The sequence below is a fragment of the Rutidosis leptorrhynchoides genome, chromosome 5, assembly GCF_046630445.1.
Source record: "Rutidosis leptorrhynchoides isolate AG116_Rl617_1_P2 chromosome 5, CSIRO_AGI_Rlap_v1, whole genome shotgun sequence".
NCBI classification, from domain to species: Eukaryota; Viridiplantae; Streptophyta; class Magnoliopsida; order Asterales; family Asteraceae; genus Rutidosis; species Rutidosis leptorrhynchoides.
The window spans coordinates 145229020-145242123 of NC_092337.1; positions in this window are offsets into that span (position 1 = coordinate 145229020).

Genomic DNA, 13104 nt, shown 5'->3' on the forward strand with positions numbered 1-13104 from the left:
TTGTATGATTAACGTTTCCGACACGATAAGCAAAGTCTGTAAAACTGAATCTCAATAATTTTGAACTACTTTCATATGTTCAATTACCCATGGACTGTCTCGACGATTCGCGAATAATTATATGTAAATAGATACATATATATACTATAACTTGATAACGTAACAAAGTATTAAGTATATGATACTGTGCATTAACCTTATTGGTTTAAATATCTATTTGAATATTTATGATAAGTTGGAATATTAATTGTTAAGAATTAATATGAATAACTTGCGACGTGTATTTAAAACCTGGTTATGAATATTGAAAATATATATTAACTTGGTTACAAAACGTTTTGATTTAAAACAATATTATTAAATATACTTTGTTAGATAATGAGCCATTGATTTATAGAAGTAAATAACCTAAACACTCAAATGTATAAGTTATATCTCGAGTAGTATAGTTTATGGATAATTTAAGACTATATTTTGACAAAGGTACGATTCGCGAAACGAAAAGTATTAGTTTTCTAAGCGTACGAAAATGCGTTCGAGAAACCGAAAGCGGGACATAAGTCGAACGTAAACATACAAGACATCGGAACAAAAATTACAAGTCAACTAGACAAGAGAATATAATATATTATATAATTAATTAATTTAAATTATATATATTATATATATTATATTTAATTATGTCGCAACAACAAAAGTTTGTGAGCTGTCAGGGCATCCCATGCGATCGCATGGGAATTGCACTGAGAAGCCATGCGATTGCATGGCAGTCAGGTTTCAGAAACATCCTAAAAATTGGCCAGTTTGCTCGACGTACACATACACACACATATTCTATATCTTACTCCCTCTGTTATATTTATTATTTATTTTATTATTATTATTATTATTATTATTAATTATTATTATTATTATTATTATTATTATTATTATTATTATTATTATTATTATTATTATTATTATTATTATTATTATTATTATTATTATTATTAAGATTAATAATATTATTAATCTTAATATTATTAGTAGTATTATTATTAATTAGTATTATACATAAAATACTACGACGAGGTCATGAGCGTGTCACTTTCAAACCTAGTGTTTATAAAATACTACGTTCGTGGGTATTGTTTGCAAGTCAAACCTAGTGTTTATCATCTCTGTTGCATCTACGTACTTTCCTACAATATTGAATCACAATATTGATACTTTGAGATCTACGGTTATTTGGTATTCCGAGTTTCGGTCACATTTCGGTGAACGACTTTATGTGCTGCTAAGGTGAGTTTATAGATTCCTTTTTAAATGCTTTAAATATTTTTGGGCTGAGAATACATGCAATTTATTTATATGCAATGGACACAAGTACATACTTAATTCTACGCTGAGTTTGAACCGAAAATCCCTTAGCTTTGGTAACTAGTAACTGCCGGTTATAAGAACTGGTGGGCGCGAGTAGTTGTATATGGATCCATAGGGCTTGACATCCCCGTCTGTTCCAGGTATAGAAACCCTAGCCTGAACTATAAAACAGAGGTATGCTATTTGAGTATAGTACATGTTGGATTGCGTGTATTGTACATGTTGGTTGCATGTATGATAAAACAGGGGTACTTATTATATAGACGTTAAAGTTTAGTTACCAGGGTGCTCAATCTTATAGAATATTTTGATAAACGTTTCTGGATGAAACAACTGAAATCTTGTGTTCCACCTTTATATACATATTATACGAAACATTAAAACTATGAACTCACCAACCTTTGTGTTGACACTTGTTAGCATGTTTATTCTCAGGTTCCTAGAAGTCTTCTGCTGTTTGCTTATATGTTATACAAGATATGTGCATGGAGTCATACATACTTTATTCGAGAAAATGTTGCATTCACAAATCATCACCATCTATCTTATTTTGACTACATTGTCAACAGAAGTATTATTATAAACTATTATATTACGGTGATTGTCTATATGTAGAAATCATTAGATGTCAAAAACCTTTGATTTAAATATTTATTTATGGTGTGCCTTTTCAAAAGAATGCAATGTTTACAAAACGTATCACATAGAGGTCAAATATCTCGCAATGAAATCGATGAATGACGTGTTCGTCCATATGGATTTGGAGCGATCATCACAGTTGGTATCAGAGCGTTGGTCCTAGCGAACCAGGTCTTGCATGAGTGTGTCTAACTGATAGTTGTTAGGATGCATTAGTAAGTCTGGACTTCGATCGTGCCTGCATGTTAAAAGTTTTGCTTATTATTCTTGTCGGAAATTACATGCTTATCATTCTTAAGTCTAGACATGTTTTCCTGCATTTATTGCATAAATAGTGTATAGACAAAAGTTTATATCTTAGCGTATCTGTTACTGTAAACTTTTCCTGACATCTTTCGAAAATTTCTCCGTGATTTATGGAATTTGGTATTATATATACATATGTAAATTATGTATTGAAGAATACCAAACTAAATTCTATAATCTAATTCATATCAAAAATCATCTCCTTAATTATACAAGATGGATCCCGTATCTAGTTCAAATTCCTTAAACTCCGATAGCTATTCTGATATGGATATTCACCTGAATTCCGAAGACAGTGTAACCGGAATGGATTAACCAATCAGCCATCACCTATTCTGGATGAATTGGGGATGGGTTCGTAGCTTACTTAATCATTGGAGATAAGAAGAAGGCGATCCCTTCCATCCACCACATTGCCCTCTTGGCGAAGAACCTGAAGCACTTACCGGCGAACCTATTCGTAATACCATTTTCTCTCTCATTTCCAGAGTATCTCGTCATGATTATATACTCTCTAAAATTCTGGATCTTATTCATTCGCTCATCCGAATCACCAATCATCCCGGTGTAGTAGAAGAAGTTAACGAGCTTCGCGCTCGGGTAGTAGCTTTGGAGAATATGGTGCAAAGGTTACAAGCACCAGCAGCATCACCGGCATCAATAGTACCACCGACAACAACACCAACAGTACCATTATCACCACCAACAACATCCGCACCGCAAGCCTCAACATCACAATATGTACCTCGAACATCAACGTCATACGCACCATTGATACCAAGGAGTACCAACAACAACGCACCATTGATACCAAGGAGTACCATCAACGTCATAACTTCATTGGAGAAATATTCTGCGGCGATTATGTAATCTCTAAAGTCTTAGAGATAATCAATTCCAGCAGTAACCATAAATCAGATGAGTGCACTGAAATGATAGAAGGAAGAGTAGAAACCCTGACCGGAATGGTGCACGATTTACAAGCTAAACTTGTTTTACCAGCAGCATCAACAGTATCGTCAGTATCACCAACACCGACAAAACCTGTAGTACTACAAGTTCCGCCAATTCCATAATCACCAACATCATCACTAATCAACAACGCGTATATCGTATCAACGAGTTATGAATTATTAACTCATTTCCCCTGAAGAAATTATATGTATATTTAATATATATGAAATTTGAAATCAAAATAAATTTTTTCGTACTAAGCTATTACGTGTGAATCTTAACTACTCAGTTAGTTCATGTTATTAATATGCTATGATGTACATCCTTCGTTAATGACTTAATAATCGTTAACTATAATCTATGCTTCGACTTAATAGATTCCATTTCATAATAAATCAAGTGTATTATTCAAATACATGATTGATTTTACACTTTCATTTTCGATGTACTTGAAACTTTCCAGAAAACATCATTCGTACCTTGCGAAGTTAACAAGAGTTCCATAAGCACCAACATGATTTACTGAGGAAATATTAATAAAACTGAATAACGAAGTATTGATTACATTAGTGAAATACTCCGCGAAGATTATGAAATTTTTAATGTTTTAGAGATTATTCATTTCTAATCCAGCCGAAAATTAAATGAGCCCAATATGATATTAACTCATTAAATCTGTATTACATCTGAAGAAAATATTCATACATATATTTTCATAAAGATTGTAGTAAAATTCTTTTGTACAAAATATTACTTGTGAAATTTTTTTAACGGGTAGGTAATACCCGAAAATATATAAGTTCACAATTAATATGTTACACTGTACATTCTTCAATTTTGATTCAAAAATTATTGACTATAACCACTACTTTCACAACGCTAGACATTTGTTCATAGAAATCTGAACAACCATTCTTATTCAAATTCAATTACATATTCTGACAGAACAGAATCCAAGTCAAGATTTAACAAGTGACATCATTCTTAGATCTCTACATCTTTCAAAGCTATATTTTGACTTCAAAACTATGAAAGATCCTTTAAGCATTGTTATTATCGAAAATAATCTTGCAATCCTTTTCAAAGTATCCAGTTTTACCACACTTCTAACCAGTCAACTTCGACTTTTTAGATTAGCCATATTGTAACTTTGACATATACGTTCTTGTTACCGGGGAACCTTTCATGTTACACCACATTATCAGTAAACTTACCAGCAACTTCATTACTCATTGGTTTACGTCTCTCTGAAAAACCATTATAATTGTTCATTGAAACCCTATCATGTACTCATCCACATCTTGTAACAATAATTGCCATACCAACTACCGGGAATTAGCAATCAGTATTTCGAATTTCGCAGCAATTCTACGCCAACAGTTATATATGTACATATAACATCTATCTCCTAGACTTACTTACTTCGAATGTGAAGTTTCTGAAAAACACCCCAAACTGCGAAACTAGTTCTCCGAAATTGGAAAAATGTTGATGAAGCAGCAAAAAAAACTGTAAACGACCTTAACAGTTAAAAGTTTGATGATAAAGAATAGTATGGTGGTAAAGCTGAGAAAAAGAGAAGGTTTGGAACTGTAAAACGGATTGAGCAGACCATGAAGGAGGCTGTGGACAAACCACAAAGACTAAACCTGCCTTCAAAGAATACAAATGATTCAGTATCTGCTGAAGTCATTAACGAATACCTTGCTCATGACTCTAAACCTTTAGGAACAAATCTTCTTCATCATCCTTCGATATTAGAAATTCTAAGACATTATCATATCTTTCATTATAAATATCTTCGATATTTCTAAAGATATCTTCATAACTATTATTATCTGAAATTATTTATCTCTCCGCGCTATCTGTGTTACATCATAAAAGAAACTATTTTAGTTTCTAAAATCTGAAAAATTCAAAAAATGGATGTTTTGAAGTAGTGTTGGGACTGAAGCATAAGTGAATATAATATAATGACACTTGATCAACGTAATTATATTACAGTAAGTCATGCTGAGTTTCTAATGAAACGTGATAAAGGTTCACAGATCATACCCTTATCATGAACCAGGTTACATAACTCTTTCATTCTATTTAACCTCTAAACATATCAAGAAAATATTTTTCTTGATGATTCGGTCTTTTCCGGATATTCTGGTAATTTGACAAATCAAGATCGTGCCATTACAATTTCTTTCTTAGAACATTAACTATGTTTATTCCGAAATGTATAGCTACGAATTCTGGACCATTATTCGCTTGACTTAAGGTCGGGAAGAGAAAATGAAAGCATGTAGCTGTAGCGACCCGACAAAATCGTCATTGACGGCGCCGCTAACTTAGGTCCCGTTACGTGGTCGTAGTCCCTATATGAGACTCGTTTGACCAAAATTACGTCGCATTCATTTGAAAAGTACAAGACTTGCAAAGTTTAGTTTGCCAAACGGATTGACTACAGGTTTAAGTTTACAAAAGTATAATGTATAAATGAAATAAACTTGCGACATAATGTAAGTTGAAAATCACGGTTGCTATAAATAGCGTAAGTCTGTAGATAAAAGTTTGAATCCAAAGGTGCTATCACTAGCGTATGTATGTATGTATGCTTGACTCCAAGCAAGTATGAGTGTACGCGAAAGCATGTAACAAATAGCCAAGTATGAACCTGAGAAACATATAGAAAACTGTCAACGAAAAATGTTGGTGAAATCATATATGTTTTAGTAAACGTTGTATTTGAACCATAAGATTTAATATAAGATGATTATCAAAATCATTTGCATTCCAAGGTTGTTATTTGTATTGCAGGCACCCAATTATCAAACTTAACTGTTTTGCACCCTTTGCGTAGTGTTAGAACATACACTAGACCCGAAAATATATTTCATCCGCTAACGGTAGCGAACCGTCCGAATGAGGCTCGTCAAGCTCATGTGATCACATAATATAAGTTCACGTTTACACCCTGCCAGTGTAACTAATGACAATTGAATTGAGGCTTTTTGTTCAAACCCGTAGGTGGAATGTTCGTTTCCGTACTTGTGTTCAAAGTGTAAAAGTATGTAGTATAAAACCGTATATGTTTCTCATCCCATGATTTAAAAGTATAAAAGTTGTTGAAAGATGGGACTATGATCTCACCTCGAGTGCACGAGTATAAAAGTACTTCACAAAGTAAACGTGTGCATAAAAGTTGCTTAGCCTTGACCTAAACAAGTAAGTTGTATCAATACCGAGTAAGACACAAACAAGATCGGTCGAAATGTGTTCAATTAGTCCTATGGCTCGTTACGACTCGAATAGTATAGCATGTGAATCACGTTGTCAAGTTTCATGCAAGAATCAAGTATAAAAGAAGATTAGAACGATTGCATAAACGTTTGGTTAAGTTTAACTAAAAGTCAAACTCGGTCAAGTCAAAGTCAACAAAAAGTCAACACATTCGGGTCGGGTCCCGAACTATTTTTCTGTGCTAATTATTCATATATAAGCATGTTAGAACAAGTTACATGTGAATCGGAGGTCCATAGTATAGCAAACATTTTGCTTGAAATTGAAAAGTGAAACAGATTCTGGAACAAGGCATATGCCGCGCCGCGGCTAGAGGTGTCGCGCCTCGCCACTTGGCGTGGCCTGATGCCTGGTCAGTTTCAAAAGTTCAAGTCTTGATCCAAATTCATTTTAGCACAAAATACAAACCGTAAACACTTAGAATGCGTATATTATATCGTTGGAAAGCTCTTTTGACAAGGAATACAACTAACTACCTTTCACCAAGCAAAAACATCAATTACAATAACTGAACTCTCGTCAAGTGATCAATAAAGGTTTATTTTCAAAGTTTCAAGTTCATCAAATGCATTTTAAGTTTCGGGAATCCAATTCACACATATGATATGCCGTTTTGAAGGTAATGAAACATACATTACAACTAAATACTTACTAATAACATTTCATGGCATTCGAAACATCAAAAGCTCGTTTTAAGTCTATCAAACCCTAACCAAAATCCACAAAAATCAATATTTATGTTTTTGAAGTTTTCTTAATCAATCTACGCATCAAAACGAAGCTAGTGATACTAGTAACACAAGTAAAACATGAACTTTAATAATTTAACAACATTAACTCATCCAAAATCAAAGATTAAGCAAACCCATTTTCAAATGTTCAAACTAGTGACTCAAAACAACAAATCGAGCAAACAAATCATATATTCATGTTATACACGAGCCATAGACACTAACTAACACCATTTCAAGTATATAAAATGAATTTAGAGAAATTTAGTGTTTTAGAAATGTTACCCAAACGAGATGAAATTGGTACGAAAATGTAGAGGATGAAGAGAGGATCACGAATATGTAAATTGTTTTGATGTTTGCTTCTTGATTCAGATTTAGATGATGATTTTGTGAAGATGGGTGTTTGAGTTCAAAAATGGATGAGAGAAAAGGAGGTAGAAGAAGAAGTGAAAAATGAATAGATGAGATGGTGGGAGGTGGTTGACTTAGTCAACCACTAGTCACCTTTTTGAGTAAATGGCAAAACTAGTCCCTCGAGTTTGTAGTCGGGTGCGAGAATTAACCGAACGAATATTTTAAAAACGATCGAGTAAACGAGTGATGTTATAATTAAGTAAAGGGAATATTATGAACGTTAGTCAATGGAAACTACGAATTTAAATAACGAAAGGTATTATTTAAAAAAAAAGATAGTGTTAAAAATAAATTTAACGAAAAAACGCGGGATGTTACATTACCTACACCTTAAAAGAAATTTCGTCCTGAAATTTAGTTGGAAGTAGTAGTTGTTGTTTCTTCTTCGAAACCTTGCATTGCAAATTCTACGGATATGTGAAGGTACTTCCTTGGGCATTTCAACGAACTTTGACAGTCGGGATTTTACGTTGATTTAAAGTTTGGCTTCACGATTTATAGTTTCAACCGGTCCTCCTAGGAAGTGAAGTTTATCGTTGATAGTAATTTCATCGAAGAGGATAACAAGTTCTTGTTTTGTAAGACACGCCCTTAAGTTTGATACACAGAATGTAGGATGAACGGAATTTGTTTGAGTCGGAAGTTTGAAGCGGTAAGCAACGGGCACAACACGCCCCAAGATTTAAAAAGGACTAAAAATATCGCGGATTTAGCTTTCTACGTTTCTGAAACGGACTACACCTTTTCAAGGTGCGACTTTTAACGTTACGCGGTTTCCCACATGGAATTCAAAAGGTTTACATCTAACATTGGCATAGCTCCTTTGGCGACTACGGGCTGTCTCGAGCCTTTCTTGGATTGGAACGATTTTAACGGTTACTCCATGAATGTGTCCAGGTTCAGTGACTTGATTATCATTTACTTGGTTCTACAAAGGGAGAATGACGTTTCCGGTCATATAAGATTTCAAAAGGTGTGACGTTAAGACTTGAATGATAACCATCATTGTAAGAGAATTTGGTTAAAGTCAAAAACTTTTCTCAAGTAAATGTGAAGTTGATAACGCAAACTCATATTATGGTTTCCAAGGTTTGAATCATGTGTTTGCTTGGTCCGTCGGTTTGTGGATGATACGCGGTACTCATGTTTAAACGTGGTCCCGAGGCTTTTTGTAAGTTTAGAAGTGAAACGAGCATCTCGATCCGAAACGAGGTACATTCCTTTAAGGTATATTTGAAAGAGTTTGTTAGGACGTGAAAACGTTTGTTGGAACAAGTTTCTGTTTCTCAAGAATTTCGCACTGCGGAAGATTTATCGGTTTCTAAAAACGTTCGTTAAGACTATTCACCCTCGTGGCGAATGCTATTATAGTGTGAAGAGTCTCTCTCTCCATTGAGAATTTAGATAGAAGGTTTCTTTATACGAAAGTACGAGTGTAATGCAGAAGAAGTTTCTGCCTCGATATGAGCATAACAAGCATATTGTAGTTCGTCGATAAAACTGTAAGAAAACGAGATAGTATACACGTGTAACATATGTTTGGAGTTGAAAGAATTTGTTATTCATTCGGAAGCATAAATATGGTTCGACAATAATCGAAGGTGTGTCCTTGGTATGGTTGTTATCAATATTCTCGGAGTTTTCAGATACCTAACAACAAAGATGAAGTCATGTACATAGCACATGGTGGTGATTAGGTTGATCGAGTCCAACCACCATCACGTGTCATTAGAACTTTGGTATGACTTACCATAATATAACCACGTTGATCGAGTGTCGTTATATTACGCTAACTCATACCTCCATTCCCACATCACTCCATAGATTCAAGTTCGTGTAATCATAAGGATCTAAAATGAACAAAGTGTAACCACATCTCAAACGTGACTTGTATTGAATCGAAAGAATTAGTGTGACTCTAAAGAAGCGTTCCCTGAGGGAAGTGTATAAATGATCGTTCACATCAATGCGGTTCAAGTCAAACGATAATGCCTTTAGGCACGAAAAGAGTAACGCATCATGATAACAAATAGTACGCAGCCGTAGTGATAAGCATTGATGACGATACTCACATACAGTAGTGATGGTAGTAAGAAGAAGTGGTAGATAGTAAGGAACACCGGTGTGACACCGATAGTAAGTTGAAATGGTGGTGAATAACAATCTGGGAGACAGAGTTCCCGAACAAGTGTGACTAATGAAGTCGTTGTCATCCTTACGCGCATGAATCTCGAATTTACGTGTGTTACCAGGAAGTGGCAGAATACGGATTCGTATGATGAAAGTTTGGTACCATTATGGAGTTCACCTAAGAACGATTCAAGTATATATGCACAAGTAGTCAAGTAAGTGCTATCTATAGCAAATGCAAGTCAGGATGCAATGATTAACTATCCGGTTGTAGTCTAGATTCACTAATGCGTCCTAACGATTCTGTCAGACACACTAATGCACATCCTAGTTCCCTACAACCAACGCTCTGATACCATCTGTAGCAACCCGACAAAATCGTCATTGATGGCGCCGCTAACTTAGGTCCCGTTACGTGGTCGTAGTCCCTATATGAGACTCGTTTGACCAAAATTACGTCGCATTCATTTGAAAAGTACAAGACTTGCAAAGTTTAGTTTGCCAAACGGATTGACTACAAGTTTAAGTTTACAAAAGTATAATGTATAAATGAAATAAACTTGCGACATAATGTAAGTTGAAAATTACGGTTGCTATAAATAGCGTAAGTCTGTAGACAAAAGTTTGAATCCAAAGGTGCTATCACTAGCGTATGTATGTATGTATGCTTGACTCCAAGCAAGTATGAGTGTACGCGGAAGCATGTATCAAATAGCCAAGTATGAACCTGAGAAACGTATAGAAAACTGTCAACGAAAAACGTTGGTGAAATCATAGGTGTTTTAGTAAACATTGTATTTGAACCACAAGATTTAATATAAGATGATTATCAAAATCATTTGCATTCCAAAGTTGTTATTTGTATCGCGGGCACCCAATTATCAAACTTAACTGTTTTGCACCCTTTGCGTAGTGTTAGAACATACACTAGACCTGAAAATATATTTCATCCGCTAACGGTAGCGAACCGTCCGAATGAGGCTCGTCAAGCCCATGTGATCACATAATATAAGTTCACGTTTACACCCTGCCAGTGTAACTAATGACAATTGAATTGAGGATTTTTGTTCAAACCCGTACGTGGAATGTTCGTTTCCGTACTTGTGTTCAAAGTGTAAAAGTATGTAGTATAAAACCGTATATGTTTCTCATCCCATGATTTAAAAGTATAAAAGTTGTTGAAAGATGGGACTATGATCTCACCTCGAGTGCACGAGTATAAAAGTACTTCACAAAGTAAACGTGTGCATGAAAGTTGCTTAGCCTTGACCTAAACAAGTAAGTTGTATCAATATCGGGTAAGACACAAACAAGTTCGGTCGAAATGTGTTCAATTAGTCCTATGGCTCGTTACGACTCGAATAGTATAGCATGTGAATCACGTTGTCAAGTTTCATGCAAGAATCAAGTATAAAAGAAGATTAGAACGATTGCGTAAACGTTTGGTTAAGTTTAACTAAAAGTCAAACTCGGTCAAGTCAAAGTCAACAAAAAGTCAACACGTTCGGGTTGGGTCCCGAACTCTTTTTCTGTGCTAATTATTCATATATAAGCATGTTAGAACAAGTTACATGTGAATCGGAGGTCCATAGTATAGCAAACATTTTGCGTGAAATTGAAAAGTGAAACAGATTCTTGAACAAGGCATATGCCGCGCCGCGGCCAGAGGTGTCGCGCCGGGTCACTTGGCGTGGCCTGATGCCTGGTCAATTTCCAAAGTTCAAGTCTTGATCCAAATTCATTTTAGCACAAAATACAAACCGTAAACACTTAGAATGCGTATCTTATATCGTTGGAAAGCTCTTTTGACAAGGAATACAACTAACTACCTTTAACCAAGCAAAAACATCAATTACAATAACTGAAATCTCGTCAAGTGATCAATAAAGGTTTATTTTCAAAGTTTCAAGTTCATCAAATGCATTTTAAGTTTCGGGAATTCAATTCACACATATGATATGCCGTTTTGAAGGTAATGAAACATACATTACAACTAAACACTTACTAATTACATTTCATGGCATTCGAAACATCAAAAGCTCATTTTAAGTCTATCAAACCCTAACCAAAATCCACAAAAATCAATATTCATGTTTTTGAAGTTTTCTTAATCAACCTATGCATCAAAACGAAGCTAGTGATACTAGTAACATAATTAAAACATGAACTTTAACAATTTAACAACATTAACTCATCCAAAATCAAAGATTAAGCAAACCCATTTTCAAATGTTCAAACTAGTGACTCAAAACAACAAATCGAGCAAACAAATCATATATTCATGTTATACACGAGCCATAGACACTAACTAACACCATTTCAAATATATAAAACGAATTTAGAGAAATTTAGTGTTTTAGAAATGTTACCCAAACGAGATGAAATTTGTACCAAAATGTAGAGGATGAAGAGAGGATCACGAATATGTAATTTGTTTTGATGTTTGCTTCTTGATTCGAATTTAGATGATGATTTTGTGAAGATGGGTGTTTGAGTTCAAAAATGGATGAGAGAAAAGGAGGTAGAAGAAAAAGTGAAAAATGAATGGATGAGATGTTGGGAGGTGGTTGACTTAGTCAACCCCTAGTCACCTTTTTGATTAAATGGCAAAACTAGTCCCTCGAGTTTGTAGTCAGGTGCGAGAATTAACCGAACGAATATTTTAAAAACGCTCGAGTAAACGAGTGATGTTATAATTAAGTAACGGGAATATTATGAACGTTAGTCAACGGAAACTACGAATTTAAATAACGAAAGGTATTATTTTTTTTTTAAAAAAAGATAGTGTTAAAAATAAATTTAACGGAAAAACGCGGGATGTTACAGTAGCTCCGAAATATAATGGAAAATATAAAGCCCGATAACAACCACGAAATTTACAAACTGTGTATATCGATGCGTATAGCAATATAAAGACACAGGAGAATGAAAAACACTATAACCCCAAGGTAATAGTAGAGGAAAATAACTTCCTCTGGTGGCAGATGAAAAAGAAGAATGAAGGATACGATAGCCAAGAAAATATCAAGAATCAGAACTGGATTAAGCATTTTCACAATCTTTTGGAAGTTTGAAATAAGGAAGAAGATTATAGGAGTGGTAAAAATAAATGAAACAGAAGAAGTCAATTTATAGCAAAATATTAGACATAGCAATCGAGGCAGATTACACATTCAATCAAAGGAAATCTTAATTTCCTTAAATTTCGAAGAATCAAATCTTATTTAGATTATGAAGATTTTCTATTCCTTAAATTTTGGAAATCAGTCGTTAC